Source organism: Megalops cyprinoides, chromosome 3 (genome assembly GCF_013368585.1).
Source record: "Megalops cyprinoides isolate fMegCyp1 chromosome 3, fMegCyp1.pri, whole genome shotgun sequence".
Lineage (NCBI taxonomy): Eukaryota > Metazoa > Chordata > Actinopteri > Elopiformes > Megalopidae > Megalops > Megalops cyprinoides.
Window position 1 is genome coordinate 27127720 of NC_050585.1, and position 14827 is coordinate 27142546.

General features: G+C 39.6%; 1 protein-coding gene across 1 annotated transcript in view; it reads right to left on the reverse strand.

Annotated features, from left to right (window-relative positions):
- Positions 1-14827, reverse strand: part of LOC118775630 (tenomodulin-like) — a 48553-nt gene that overhangs the window by 27720 nt on the left and 6006 nt on the right. The gene's annotated exons all lie outside the window — the stretch shown is intronic.

The window sequence follows — 14827 nt, forward strand, 5'->3', positions numbered from 1 at the left end:
GCCATGTTAATAAGAGAATGTTTCCTTTTGCTGAGAGAGGGAATTGAGAGCAGTCCTGAGGGTGCTATCAGCACAGGTCTGTGGGTCTCATTCAATTTGTAGGCAGCCTAACAGAGCCACTGGCTGAGCGTGACATAGTGGGCTTCAGTGTCAAAGCCAATGTTCAATCTCAATCTCTTTAGCTGCAAAATAAAGCTGGCAGCGGAATCACTTTGGTTCATTTCCTCCAACCTGTACTGTACTGTATGTGTCCATGGATGCGGCCATGCGGTTTTCTCTTATGCCCAAGTGGTGATGAGATAGTTGAGAGCAGGTGGGTCCAGGTACAACTGGCTACCCTGTACTGTGGCAGTTAACTGCGTGCAGTTAAACTATGTTTGGCAGAAGTAGTTATGCTTACAGAACCTCATCAAATGGTGAGGGAGCTGCATGACAATTATGTTGAGAAATCAATTGCTGTGCTAGAAAAGGAGTAAGGGACCACACTTGCCACCATATGGGCAGAGGGTCCTGCTGGAGCTATGTTCCAGATGATCTAATGGAAACAGTATATTTTTTCAGACAGGCCTGTTTCTGCCGGTGCTGCTTATTTGTAGCTATACATGGCTTGGAAATGAGCCAAAACAAACAGTGGTGACCCCTTCTCTCACAGCATACTGTTGCTCCTACAGATGGATCAAAAAGACCATTCACTCCCTCTTTATGCAATACACTGGAATTGCCGCTAGCAGTCCAGGATACTGGAACTTACAGTACGGATTCATAGGTATGCTGCCCCCCCCTCCCTCAATTTCACTGGTTGTGCATGCCAGTTAAAATGCATCAGCAATGTCCATAACAATTCCATGACTGATGGGTCGTTGTTAAAGCACTGCATGGTCTACTGGGTCAAACCACAGTCTCAGGACACATAGCAGTAGGCTGCTTTGTGAAGCTGTGATGCAAGTGTGATATCACCTTCAAAAGACATACAGTCACAGCTGTAGAAGGCAAACTACTCCTCATAACTACTAATACTTATTAATTAAATATGTAGAGTGTAACAGAGGAGAATGACAGCTGTATTGTTTGCCAATGAAGGTGTTTAGCTATGATGCCTCCAAAGTCTCTGTAAATAGTGAATCTCTGTGCATGAGGACAGGGATACAGACATATTTTATATTTTCTTTTCTAGCTAGCTAATGATTTAGCTTCATCACTGGCTGCATAAATGAGCAGGCTGATGAGCAAGCTCAATGCATCTTCAACCTTAATTGTTACTTAACGAGAAAATAACATTAAACCTTGAGCTAAACAATAAGATAGTAAGCTTGCTGGGTGAAATAAAAATATGTTGTTTAGCTAGATAGCTCAATGCATCGTCAACTTTATTTGCTAGCACCAGTACGTAGAAAGTAAGGTTAAAAATAAACTGAGCCAGTTCACTAGCTAACAAATTTGTTTGTAAGCAGGCATAATCAATTCACGATCATCTTGTTAAGTAGATAGAGATTTAGGTGGTCCAAGTGTGGTTTAGTCAGCTAGCTTGCTAGCATTCATGCACAAACAAAACTGTGTGGGAAACTATAATTAATTATGCTTTTATGTGCCTTGCTCTTTGAAATGGCATCAAAACTGTGAATGCCAGTACTGTCTTATGGTTAATGACATAATGTGACAGGGAGGTTAAGATTCATAAGGAGCTCAATGGCACTCACTGTGAGCGCAAGCTAATCTTTATGGCTCAGGTTCAATTCCAGCCACATGAAGACCAGGAACCCACAGCAGCAGAAGAAACTGGCTGTGTTCCACTAGGGATAGTGGTGGGTATGTCAGCTCAGCACTCTCAGGCACCCTCAGACTTCAGGCATCATTTTAGGGTACAGTAGCAGTATATAGGGTATATATCAGGACCCTTTTTGGGTTTAGAATTCCTAAAATAAAGTACAGTTTAGCAAAATAAATGTCAAGATTCAAGCCACCGATTTTACACCGGAATTAATTTGTATTTCAGGGATCATACACTAGTACTATCAAAAAGACAATCTTAATTTAACGTGATCATCTTCTGGCTAAGCATATGAAATCAGTTTTTCATATTTTTATGAAAAGCTGAGCATCACCGAGACTTCTCTCCCCAGAAACCTCTCTCAGGCTTAAATGAACAGGCAGTTGAGCACTCTACATGCAGGAAAGGAAGAAATCAGCATAGCATACCATTTCTAGTTACTCTAACCATATCTGTTCTATTGGCAATGTATTCTGTAAACATGATGGCTCAGAGCAACTGATTTTATATATGTGTAGTTGCACATGTGAACATGATTTGCGATGCTCTGGGTCATATAACAAAGGGCACCTCCAGAGAGCATGACCTCTTAATGTCATGGGGAGGCCTCTGCTATGGAAGCCGAGAGGGGCCGTGCTTGCAATTATTTGTTTTTATGTCGTTATCTCGAGATCACGACTTAGTTATTTCGTTATCTCGAGATAACGACGCTCCTTTTCTCAAGATAAAGGGTTAATTTATATCATTATCTGGAGATAACAAAGCTCGTTTTCTCATGATAACGAGTTAAGTAAGATAGTTCATTGTGATCCTAGGAAGATTGTCTGTGTCTGTGCGTGTGAAGGAGGAATCTTCCTTTCCTGCAGATGTAATCGGAGACCAGGAACATAGAGCGAAACATCAGACAAAGAAAACATTGGTATTTCGAGTCCTCAGCAGGGTGCTTTTGCAAGGGTACTCCTCAACCTTTAGAAAATGAAGCAGCTGATCCAGCTTTGAAAGGATAAAATGAGAAAAATGGTTCACCACTTATAAATGTCTTTATGTTACTGAGACAGTGTCTGTGATGAAAACTGTGAGCTGTATTCAGTAAGATCTAACATGATCTTAAAATTACTTTATTCATTCATTTTAACCATAAGGAGAGATTCTGTCAGTGATAAAGAAGTATTTCATTAATTATAATGTACCTGGACGGGTAAAATAGTGGTTTTCTTTCTTTCTTTTCTCTGGTTTTCTGAGCAGTCAAACATTTTTCATAGTGTTGTTTCTTGAATAAGGTCAGCTGTGATTTTTCATGTACAGACAGTTCAGAAGTGTTCGGGGTCCTCTGAAAAACAGTACAGCTTTCTTTGCAAATCATGCTAGATTCTGAATATTTTTGCATTTGTTATTGCTTGTGGAGAAATCTAGACATTTATTGTTCTTTTTTTTTGGGGGGGGGGGTGTGCTGAAACTTTTAAATATGTCTGCACAGAGTCATCAAAATTTCACTGCCTGTGCTAGATGACCAGAGTCATTCAGTCTTTCAGTCTTATAAAGAAGAACAATGAACAATGTGGTGGAATCTCACATATTAACACAGAAAATAACAACAGAAGACCATCTGGCAGGCAGAGCAGCCTGGGACATTTCATCTTTATTGAACTACTCCATATGAAACAGAGAGCGCACATCCTGCGTGCCCCAGCAGTGAGGCTACTGCATGTCCAGTATAACACACCCCAGCGATGTGGTCAAAAGCACCACCTGCCCATTAGAGTATACAGAACAGATTATTGTGTCACTGCAACAACCTATGGGCATACCTAACCATAACATAACTTCATAGACAATTAATTGACTGTGAGGAATAAGAGTTTCAGTAAAACACAGTGGAATGCCAAAGACCTCTCAGTATCAATTGGGATAACCAAGAACAAAATGGAAATACACAATATGCATTAAAAGCTAACAGAAGCTACTGTACAAACAGACTGATGAAAAGGGGAGGAGTGGAAATTTTGGTTATGAGCCAGACTAATGGCTGCCAAGGGGCTGAGTTGTGAAGGCACTGGTCTTGTGATAGAAGATAGGCTGCATGGACAAGACGAAGCAGCTGGGTGCATGGGAAAGTCTGTATCACTTGTCTCCTTTTGCTGCTGTCATACTCTCACCCACATGAACATCATGAATGTCTCCCTGCTTTTCCTGAATGTACAGAATGGATCAGACTATAAACTGAACATGCACTGTACAAGCCCTATCCTAAACAGCACTGCAGGATCTTATGGGGAGCTCTCAACTGACCCAAAGGCAAAAACCAATGGCACCAAGACAGCATCATCATTGTCAGACTTCTGAATAATTACTATAGAATGCTCTGAGCTAATCAACACAGATGAAATTACATACCAGCTGGCTACACCACCCTTAGGTCATTAGGCGTAATTGCCATATCCCCAGAGCACAGAAACACAAGGTGAACTGTGCTGAACAATCCAGTGGCGTGATAAGTAGCATGCACGGCAATCCACAGCTGACTATACACACACATCAGCCAATGCCACATTACCTGTGAAATGTCTGTTTAAGGGTCTGCTTGCAACAAACACCACACCCAGCTTCACACAGTGAAATTCACAGTGGATCTCCATTGGGCTAATTCAGTCCGAATCCCTCAAAATGACTGAACAGCATGTAAATTTCCATTTCTTTAACAGGATAAACCACACCATTTGAATACTGAAGGGTGTGTGGACTTAAGAGGTGATGTAGAACCACATACAAACAACTGTTTGGTAACTACATTACAGAAGACCGAATTCTCTTATTCTGGTATTGTAAAATGGACAGAACATTGACTGTAGCAACATTACAACAGAGCTACCATACATACACTATTTGGGGAGGTGAAAAAGATGTCAGCCTCAAAATTGTTACCCATAGTCTCATACAATGAGAGAGAATCTAGCTGTGTAAAAATTTAGAACATTTCATGAAGATTCAATCAAGCAATACAGCAAAACAGAATGACAAAAGCTTTTAGATATTTTATTAAATATTATGTTTGTGAATAAAATGAGCAAAAATGTAAACCTGTGAGTAGATGCATCTAAATTAATTATCTGAATAGGGAATCAATAATTAACACTAAAAGCTGCTTTTTGTGCAAAAATGTTGTACTGGTTACACAGGCACTTATATAACTTCTGCATTTTCCTTCTACAAAAAAAAAAAAAAAAAAAGAAAAAAAAAACTGATTTAAAAACGCTATGAAAGTACTGTTTCCTACTCCTCAGTGCTAACTGGAATGCATTCACAGGGACATCCACAGGGATTTGTAAGGTGAGAAATCACATTATTCTAACAGAAGTGTTTTTTGTATCTTTTGTTTTCGATATGTAAAGATCAAAGGTGTCAAGTTCTCAGTTCACAAGCTGTGTACGCCAGCTGTTTTAAAAATGTTGATGCTCCAGTGTCTTTTGAATACAAAAAGCAGACAGTTATGGCTGTGTTATTTTGACAGCATGGATGGCAAGTCAGCTCTTGACAGGTATTTGGAATCTCAATAAAAAGAATGCACACAGGCTTGTATTTCAAAAGAAAATCTGACATTTTCTTGGACACTAAGTACAAAATAATAGATAAGTGTACACACAATCACAATCATGGGAGGTAAAGGGAAAACTTTAGAGAGAAATGACGCAATTTCAATACACAGTTTCCGTAACCCCAAAAAGTAAAGTTTCAAAGCAGATCAGTGGGGTTTACACATGGCTGTGTTTCCAAACAGTATTTAAATCTAGTTCAGGTTCATGTAGGTTGTAGCTGCCAATATAAAAATGTATATAATTGTAATGTATGCAAAATGTCCCAACATGCATTTAATGGTTTTAATGGTTAACTACTTGTATAATCTTAATAGCTTTTCACAGAGCAAAGCCATGCTGTTCGCATGTATGTATATTTTATTCTGGAAAATAGAATTGGCACATCTATTCACCTAACTATTTTAGAACTTCTTCACTGGTATGACTAAACTGTCAAGATACATTCTGTAGTGTTTTATGAAGTTCTGAGGTGGGATTCTGACCATTGCTTCCAGCAGCTTTTTCAATTGTGAACTTTAGTTTTTTACATTTACATTTATTTATTTAGCAGATGCTTTTATCCAAACTGACTTACAAAAGTGCATACAGCAAGTATAGCGACAGTACGGGGACAGGATGTGTACAGTTCCACAATGAGACAGTTCTCAGCTGAGAGCAAGGTCTGTTTGAGGACACAGTACTATTAGATTTGTAAAATTACAGCCTATAGGGCAACTAATACGATACACTTTCAAACGGCGGACTTCAACAACTTCAAACGGCGCAATGAGCATCAGGGTAAAGGCGGCAACAAGAAACAATTTAAAAAGCACAATTTAGAAAGCACAGCAATTTACGACAGCACTGATGGGGGGGGGGGGGGGGGGGGGGGGGTGTCAAACCACAACTTTTTTTATTGATTAAGTTGAGGTCTGGAGATTGAGATGATCAGATGGGAATATTGAATTTGTGCACTGTCAAACATTGCTCTTTAGATCAGGATGAATCCTAAGGATTATTGTCATACTGTAATGCCTATTCTCAGCCAAGAATGAGCTTCTTGGCTGAGGAAGACAGGTTTTCAGCCAAAATGTCCTGGTTCTTCTTGGAGCTCATGACTCTGCGTCATAATGAGGGCTCCAGGACCCGTAGATGTGAAACAACCCCAAATATAATAAATCCTTTACCATGTTTCACAGTGGACATTTTTTTTCAGCACAAGCTTAACCTATTTTACACCATGCATAACGCTAATGAGCATGCTAATGAGCAAAGGACAGTTTCCGTTTCATCTCACCATGACACATGCTTCTAATTGTCTCTCAGATGTATCTTGCCAAATTCGTGGCGCCTCTTTTTGTGACAGAGGAGACTTTGTCTTTGTGGCCCTGCCACAATTGTTATTGCTTTTGAGTTTTCCCTCTTTTTCTGTTTTTATCACTTTTATCTGCTTATTGATTTTGTTTGTATTTCACATTTATTTTTTATATATTGTCTTTATTCCATTTCTTTGTATGAAACAAAAACTCTTTTGTCTCAGTGCTTTTCTTGCATCATCACAAACATCCAAATGTTTTCATAGGTAGTTCCCCACACTAGCTCTAGGCTGGTCTAGATGACCAAAAAAAGCTCTCACAATAAGCAACACAGAAAACAAAATTAATTCACATTGCTGATAAATTAATTCACAGACTACAAATACCGGATATCACTTCTAATTACCAGCTTGACATTACTTCCTAATCAAGGCTTTACTGTTAAATCTCAACAATAATACAGCAGCTTTATATAATCCACTAACTAAACCCATTGAACAGCACTTCTCACGGGGAAAGTCTGTCTGGCCAAAAGATGTAATGCGTCCTGCTTTGTCACTGAAATGTTTATAAATCGACAGTGAAAAAACTGAGGAAAACAAGATGCTCACAAAGCTGCTACAAACAGAATCAAGTAAAGGATGCCAACAGTGATTTACAAAGGTTAAAACTTAAGATGAAATTATGATGTCTCGCATTCCTTTATCTCCACCATCACAGCCAGGTTATTTTATGATTAATGGGGTATTAACCCATTAAAAGGGGAAATCTCTAAAATCAAGGACTCCAATGTTTCCCATAACTCTCTGTTTTCCTCAGTGGAGGAATGGTTGCTGTCGACAGATATTTAAAAAGATAGTGGAAGACTGCTTAACTCTGCAGTGAGGAATATCAGGAATATCTTCAGGGATTGGTGCCTTGTTTCTGTCAGTTTCCTTGACAGAGAAATAGCATTTGTCAGTACAGCAGACTCATTGGCACACCTGTTCATTGTTTTCACATGGTGAAAATCCTGCCTTTGACAGACAGCATATCATTGTAATGCAAGGCTGGTTCTTATGCTTCAGGGCATTTACTTATCATGGGTTTTTGAGTTTGGGTGCTCTGTTGTGACTTGAAGGAGGAATAACAAAATCAATACAAAACTGTAAATGTAATCAGTCACAATAGAAACATGTTCAATCAGCTCCCTTACATTCATTTCCCACACCTCACAGACCACACAGTCTGAAGCTGAGTTATGGCCAAGGCATTAGCCACAGCTTAGTTGGTCTGAGACTTGATATATATACATATATACATCTGATGGATGACATTATGAGCGGGAAGTCCAGACAAAACTCCCAATTTGATCACTTTTGATAATTTTCAAGCAGCTGGTTGTGTGCATATTCCAAACAAAATCCTGCAAGTCTGGAACCTGACCCTCCTCTTCCAGTCAATGACACATGTCATCCTTACTACTACTTTCATATTTTCAACAGAGTGAATCAAGAAATACAAAACTCATAAAACTGCTTTTTTCCCCACAGATACCACTCAGATCATTAAAAAATCCAGCAAAAATAATATAGAAAAATAAGTGTCCTGTGAACACATTAATTGTGTGGTTTGTACCTGGTGATATTTTATTATTTGGAAGCTGAGTGAAAAAAGTTAAAAGACAATTACAATGACACTAACGCAATGCTAGGAGAGGGATAACAGAAGCCCACTCTATGGGCCTAAAGTATTGATGTAGCTATTTATTTAACATTAAACTCCTGATTAATGCAAAGGAGCAGATTTAAACACTTTGCCACTGTCAAATCCATGTTTTATATACCCAGGGAAAATTTGAAATTGAAAAATGTGTATAGTAAAAATAGCCAGGCCTAAACCCTTGGCTCTGCCTGGTCTTTTCCAGTGCATCAAAAAAAAAAAACAGTAGAAGAGAGAGAGAAAAGTTTGGAAAGCAGCACTACTAAGAGGCAGGTTGCCAGCCCTGCAATAGCGACTGAATCTGACAGTGCTGGGTGCAGCGGGTTACGGACCAGAAGCTTGGGGACTGTAAGGTTGACTTCTAATGACTCCCACATTAATTTCCTTTCTCCTTGTGTGTCATGCCGCGTACCTGGTTGAAATTTCCCAGATTGCTTTGAGGTGTCTTTGAGGAGCCACAGTCTCTGTGGCAGGTTAGCTTGCCACCTTGCAGGATGACTCTGCATCAGACACCCAGGCGAGGCAGGATCTAGCCATTTGCTATTTATTACTTCTTTTACAGTTCTCTTCCCCTATAGCAGGCTGATAAACTGTGTCCCTCTTTAGCCAAGAGAATGCTAAGCAGTTGGATTCAAAAGCCTGAGAGAAGGGGACACGAAGCTTTAAATTAATGCTCAAGCTTGACATGTAAAATCAGGCATGATTATGCACAGAAGGCAATGATTCCCTGTGGGGCCCAACCTGTCTGTTTGATTATGTGAGGTGGCTTCATTGAAACAATAATATTCTCCCAAAATACTTTTTTAAAAACAGATGAATTTGTTTATTTTCCTGTTTTATTATTTCATACATGGCTAAAAACACAAATCCAGTTTATTTTAAAAATAATGAATTATTGCATGTACATATTAATGAAGATTAGTGCTTCATGTCTACTGCAAGCAGACAGAGGATATCATGAGGGCTGTGATATTGAAATACACAGATTTTCTATACAAAGACATGGATATTAAGCAAAACACAAGAGAGCAGAACTACCTTAAACAGCACAACCTTACACAACATAAGTAACGTAAGGAGAATGACGCTAATTCAGCACTCCTTCGGATCACAAAAAACAACAACAAACCTGCAGTACAATAGACAGAAGATGTTTTGCTCAAAAAGAGGGCAGAATGGTACTAAGTTGTAGAAACTCTCAAAATGGAGACAGCAACCAATAGATCGAATGTTCCTCCATGAAAAAGTAATTTAAGAATAGTTCAAATGCCACCAGTTAAAGACATATGAAGTAAATTATTTTCTTCATAGGTCTTTACATTGTAGGGGATATGGCATGAGGAATCCTTTATGTAGCAGTACTATTTCCTAGCAGACCTATAAACTGACAACATCAGTGACACTGCCAATAACAATGTCTCACCCTCACTAAATGTTTATTAAAAGTAACATAAAGACGTCTCATTAAGACATAATTTGTCTTAATCAACCAGGTGATGCCTATGTTACTTTATATCAGCAGGTCTGGTGGCTGGAACTACATAATAGGAATTGGAATAGGAATAGGAAGTGTGGTAGTCTGCACAGGGGAGGAAATGGAGATGACTCAAAAAAAAAAATTCTGTAAATTAAAAAGCAAACAAAAACCGCCAGGCTGTATCTCACAACAGATGACTGGTGATTAATTTTTGTGCTGTTATGCCTAATGACACATAAACACACTTTACAACAGGGGTCATGTTCATGGCCAGATGCATTTCTAAATGCAGCAAGCAAGGTCAGCACTTCCTGTTGGTGAAATGGTGTATTCACAAGTACACTCATTCCCCACTCACCTACACACTGTACTCCTGTACTCACTCATGCCTTGCTGTGCAATTGTATGTATTTTATAGCAAAGAAAGGCTATGTTAAAGCAAACAGCAAGGGATTCAGCAGATCCAACCACTCAAAATACTGTATGTATACCCCACTCCACTCATTGTATATTCAGGCAAAAGCAACCACAGTGGGCTGTGAACAATGAGTACAAAGTGGCCACGGTGAACAGAATTCTTTCCTGTGAAGACTGATGGTCTACACCTGGGAAGCGTGCCGAAAAAGCTGCTCTGAGCTGAGAGGGGGCGGGCACCTACCTTTCACAGCCGTGCTATCTAAAGCCTGCTACCGGGAGAAATGATAGCAAACTCTAAATCTTCCCTGCTCGTCTGTAACACCATATGTTTGCAAGTAATTAAAAGAAGGTCCCAGGCGGTGACCATGTCATATTGAAATACAATTCACTGAACAAATTACCTTTCCATGGAGGTTTATGCAAAGTGAGCTACTGGAGACCACTCTGCCAGAGCTTGCTGCTACAGTGGAGAGGGAAGGGAGACTACCCCCAGTTATACTGATATATTAACTTAATTTGCCTTAAGGTAAACCATTCAGAATGACTGAATGACTGAGGAGAATGTGCTAATAACATTTCGCCTTTTTCAAGACAGGGGGAAGGGTACGTAACCATGCAATAATTCATGCGAAACTATTACTGGGTCTGTGAAAATCTAGTGGCTAGTAGCCATAATGGTTGTACATTCAGACCAGAATGATGATGTGTGCTCCCTGTGTCTCATCCTTTATAGTTAAGAACATCCACTAGAATCTGCTTTTAACATCCATTGCCAAACTTTTACCATGGCTTTCAGCAGCTGTCAAGCAGACAAATTGTTGACTCCATTTCTTCCATTGCAATCACTGTGAGAGGCCACAGAACATGCCTCTGCCCTGAACATCCCATTATAAGTACACTGAAAGCCTCCAAATGCCCTGTGGTGTGTCAATATGCCATTATTTTTGTAGTACAGTGCCTCAAATGTCGTGGCCATCAGTGAAAAAGGTGCCAAGTGACATTGATAACAATTTAATAAGTGGAATGAAAACCTGTCCACCTCCATGATAAAATTTTATCAAGGACACAGAATTCAACAGGAATGTCATTCATTCTGGTGAAGTGGCAATGAGACGAGTTGGAAAGTTTAATTGCACACAGTAGTTTTGCAGACAAGTGTTTGAGCTGTAAAGAAAATAGATCACATTATCTTTTTAAAGTAATGGCTGAAGCTTCTGTGCTGACATTATTGCCAATACGCTGAGATCTCTCCTAGCATTGTCAAATTCTGCCTAGAAATATAGCTAGCTCCCTTGTTAACTTGTCCAACATCTGCTTTTTGAGCTAAACAGAATCAAAATAATGTCATTTGTTTCAGGTATGCCACCAAAAATTGATATTCCTCTGTGTGTGATGATAATTGTCACGCCCTCCCTGAGCAGGGATATTGCAAGCCTGTCAGCCTTGGCGGTCTACCTTCCTACAGATACGCCAGGCAATGTCGTTGTCTTAAGGGGTTATCACGCTATCCCCGAAACCTCTCAGGGCGGCGTGCAGCTAGCACACATTTGGCTTGCTTAAATACAACAGAAAGAAATATAAGATTGACGTTACCTACAGTTTCGGACACGGACGCCAAAGCTTCGCCCTTTCCGTGGCCAGCTCGCACCAGCCGCCCCGCGACGGACAGCCCGGCCTTGGTGTAGCGAAGAGAGAGTAGCGTTCGCTGGCTTTCTTGCGTTTGCGTCGTTCAGTTTTAATATCTAAAAGGTCCCAGTTCACTTCTGTTGCGCTATGCTTGTTAGCGTTCTTCGGTTGGTCGCCTTCCCAGGACTTAACACATAGAAAAGGAAATTGCGCAAAAAAAAAAACGTCGCGGTAGAGTGGTCGGTCATAAACTGCAGTAGGGTATTCAGTTTTCCCGCGGGAGGCCAGCTTCAGCAGTCCACATTGGTCCACAGTGGCAGCCACACCGGTGCATGCGCAACCCCACCAGAAATAGCCTCATTCCCCGTATCGCCCCGGGTGATAGGGTCAACCCACTCATTAATTAAGCAACGCCAACCCTCTTTTCATATTGTACCAAGCAAGCCGAAGTGTTTTAGGGACCCACTAATACTAACAATGAAATTTACTCAAATAAATGTGACAAAACGGGTATCAATAATAATAACAGGCTCATCTGGGGACTAATAAGATCTCCTGGCACTCTCAAGGGTCATTTTAGATCTCACAGGAAATGGTCTGTCCGTAACAATAATGTAGAAAGATATAGGAAACAGGAATATTTTGCTATTGTGTGATTATGTATCACAACTGGTTGGGTACAGCTGTACAAGCTGCAAAATGGCTAAACATCATGACAACCGTATGTCCATATTTGGCATGCAATGGCAGTATGCGTGTTCTTGAATAGCACATGGGTTTCCCTGCAGTGATATGAAGGCACACCTAATGGAAAGGTTGCTGGTATGATTCCCCACTGGGGCTCTGCTGCTGTACCCTTGGACAAGGTACTTAAACGACAACTGCCTCTGTAAAATATCCAGCTGTATAAATGGACAACATGTAAAGATTGTAACATATGTAAGTCGCTCTGGATAAGAGTGTTCTGTTAATGACAATAATGTAATGTAATTTTCACTTGTGTGTTATTCACAGCACCTTTAGAAACATAGTCTTAGGTGACACTTTAAGGTGAGAGTGAATTTCAAGTTACACTAATTTGTTTAATTCTAATTTTTAATGAATTCTGGTCCAGGAAGCTGGTATTGCTGAAGATCTCCCACACTCCAATCCCTGTGTAGAGAGGGTCGAAGGAAAGTAGAGCCTCGACTGAGACAAAAGTTCAGAGAAATGAGTGTTCTATTTTTTAAGCTTAAAAGCTCATGAATCTTTTGTTTTTGAATCTGTCTGTGTTTTCATCAGGGAGAAAAAAATATAGATAATATTTGTCAATCTCATAAATGTCAACAAAATACAGAAGCCTACTTTTTATGTATTAACTTCTGTTTTCGGTGGAAAAACCTCATTGTTACCGATCCTGCTAACTTCAGTACCTGATTTACATTTACATTTCAGATATACTGCTTTTAATTCACTCTAGTAACAACAAATGTTATGTCTGTGGCATTTGATGTGTCATATAAAGTATTCTGACTTCATTTTTTAACTGCAGATAACACTTGTCTCTTGGCATAAATCTGAAACATTGAACAACATCACTTATCACTTTGAGCTGTCAAGGCAAGAAAAAAAAATATGAATTCATGTCACAAAGTGGTTGTTCAATTAATTTTTACACTGCATCCAAACCTTTTGCCAATGGCCAAGAGACAACGGCAGAATCCAACTAGCTTTCCCTAAACGTGTAGGAAAAGAAGTCCAGTCGGGAGCAACAGGCTGAATAATGCTGGGTGTATTTGGAATTATTGATTGCATTCAACTCTGGTCTTGAGTGGGTTTGTTTAATGTCCCTGATGTGGTTTGAAGAAATGGAGTGCAGAAGAACTGCTCTTGAGTTGTGCTCAAGTGTGAACACAGCTCATTTTACAAGATAAATAGCCAGGACTAGACTACGCACCAATTATAAGGGGGAGAAGGATTTAAATCCTGGTGAGGCTGATAAATTGGTATGAAATCCAAGTGTTAAATGGCCAATAGCAATTACGAGTGGACAGGCAGCAGAAACCGTTTGGAGCAGTGTCAACAAATTTACTCAGCTGGTGCCTAGATGCCTCCAATAAGCCTAGAACTGACAAACCTAATAATGAATGAGACAGCAGACGCTGGCAGATCCTTTGCCACAGACCAAATTGCCTGGCAACTCTTAATAAAGCTTATCTAACTAAGTAGTCACATCAAATGTGCATGCTGTCAAGGCAATTATTTCATCCAGAGGTAGAGTGAGTTATTTAAGTGACACCGTTTTCCTTCTTGTGACCCCTGGAAGCCTCGGTTTATTGACAGACTGTCTGCAGAATGGGGAGATATGGGTCAGTACGTGCAGCCATAAAGCAAGGTAACACCCTCCCCATGATTTTTACTTCTTTAACAGCAAATAACATTTAACCCCAAAAAATCTAGATATGTCAGGGTTTAAAATACAATGAAAAATATACTAACATCAACCTCTTACTTCTCCTAAAGTGAAAAATGTTTCAGTGCCAGTATGGGAACGTCCCTGAAATGTTTGAAAATAGCCGGCTGCTGTACTTACTCTCCTGTACTTTAATTTTTTCTCACCAATAGCTAGTCTTCTTATTAAACTATTATTTTTACTAATCAAAGACACTGTTATGCAGTAGTCAATTTAAATTTGTAACACTCTCATGTACAAGAAACAAAAAAGATGGATACATTTGACACATTTTCAAGGGATGTTTCCTTCTGAATCTCCCACAATGATAATATAGATGGTGACTTCCCTTGAGACAGCATTTATTTTATTTATTTGTTCAAATTTACATTTTTGTCTACATACCTAATGAGATGTTTGGAGACTATATTTATGCCTGTGTTGGTGGCCACGGTTGTGTTTATCCTACACTTAATGCGGTATTTCAATCACAGACTAAAGGGCACGGTAGTTTAGTTA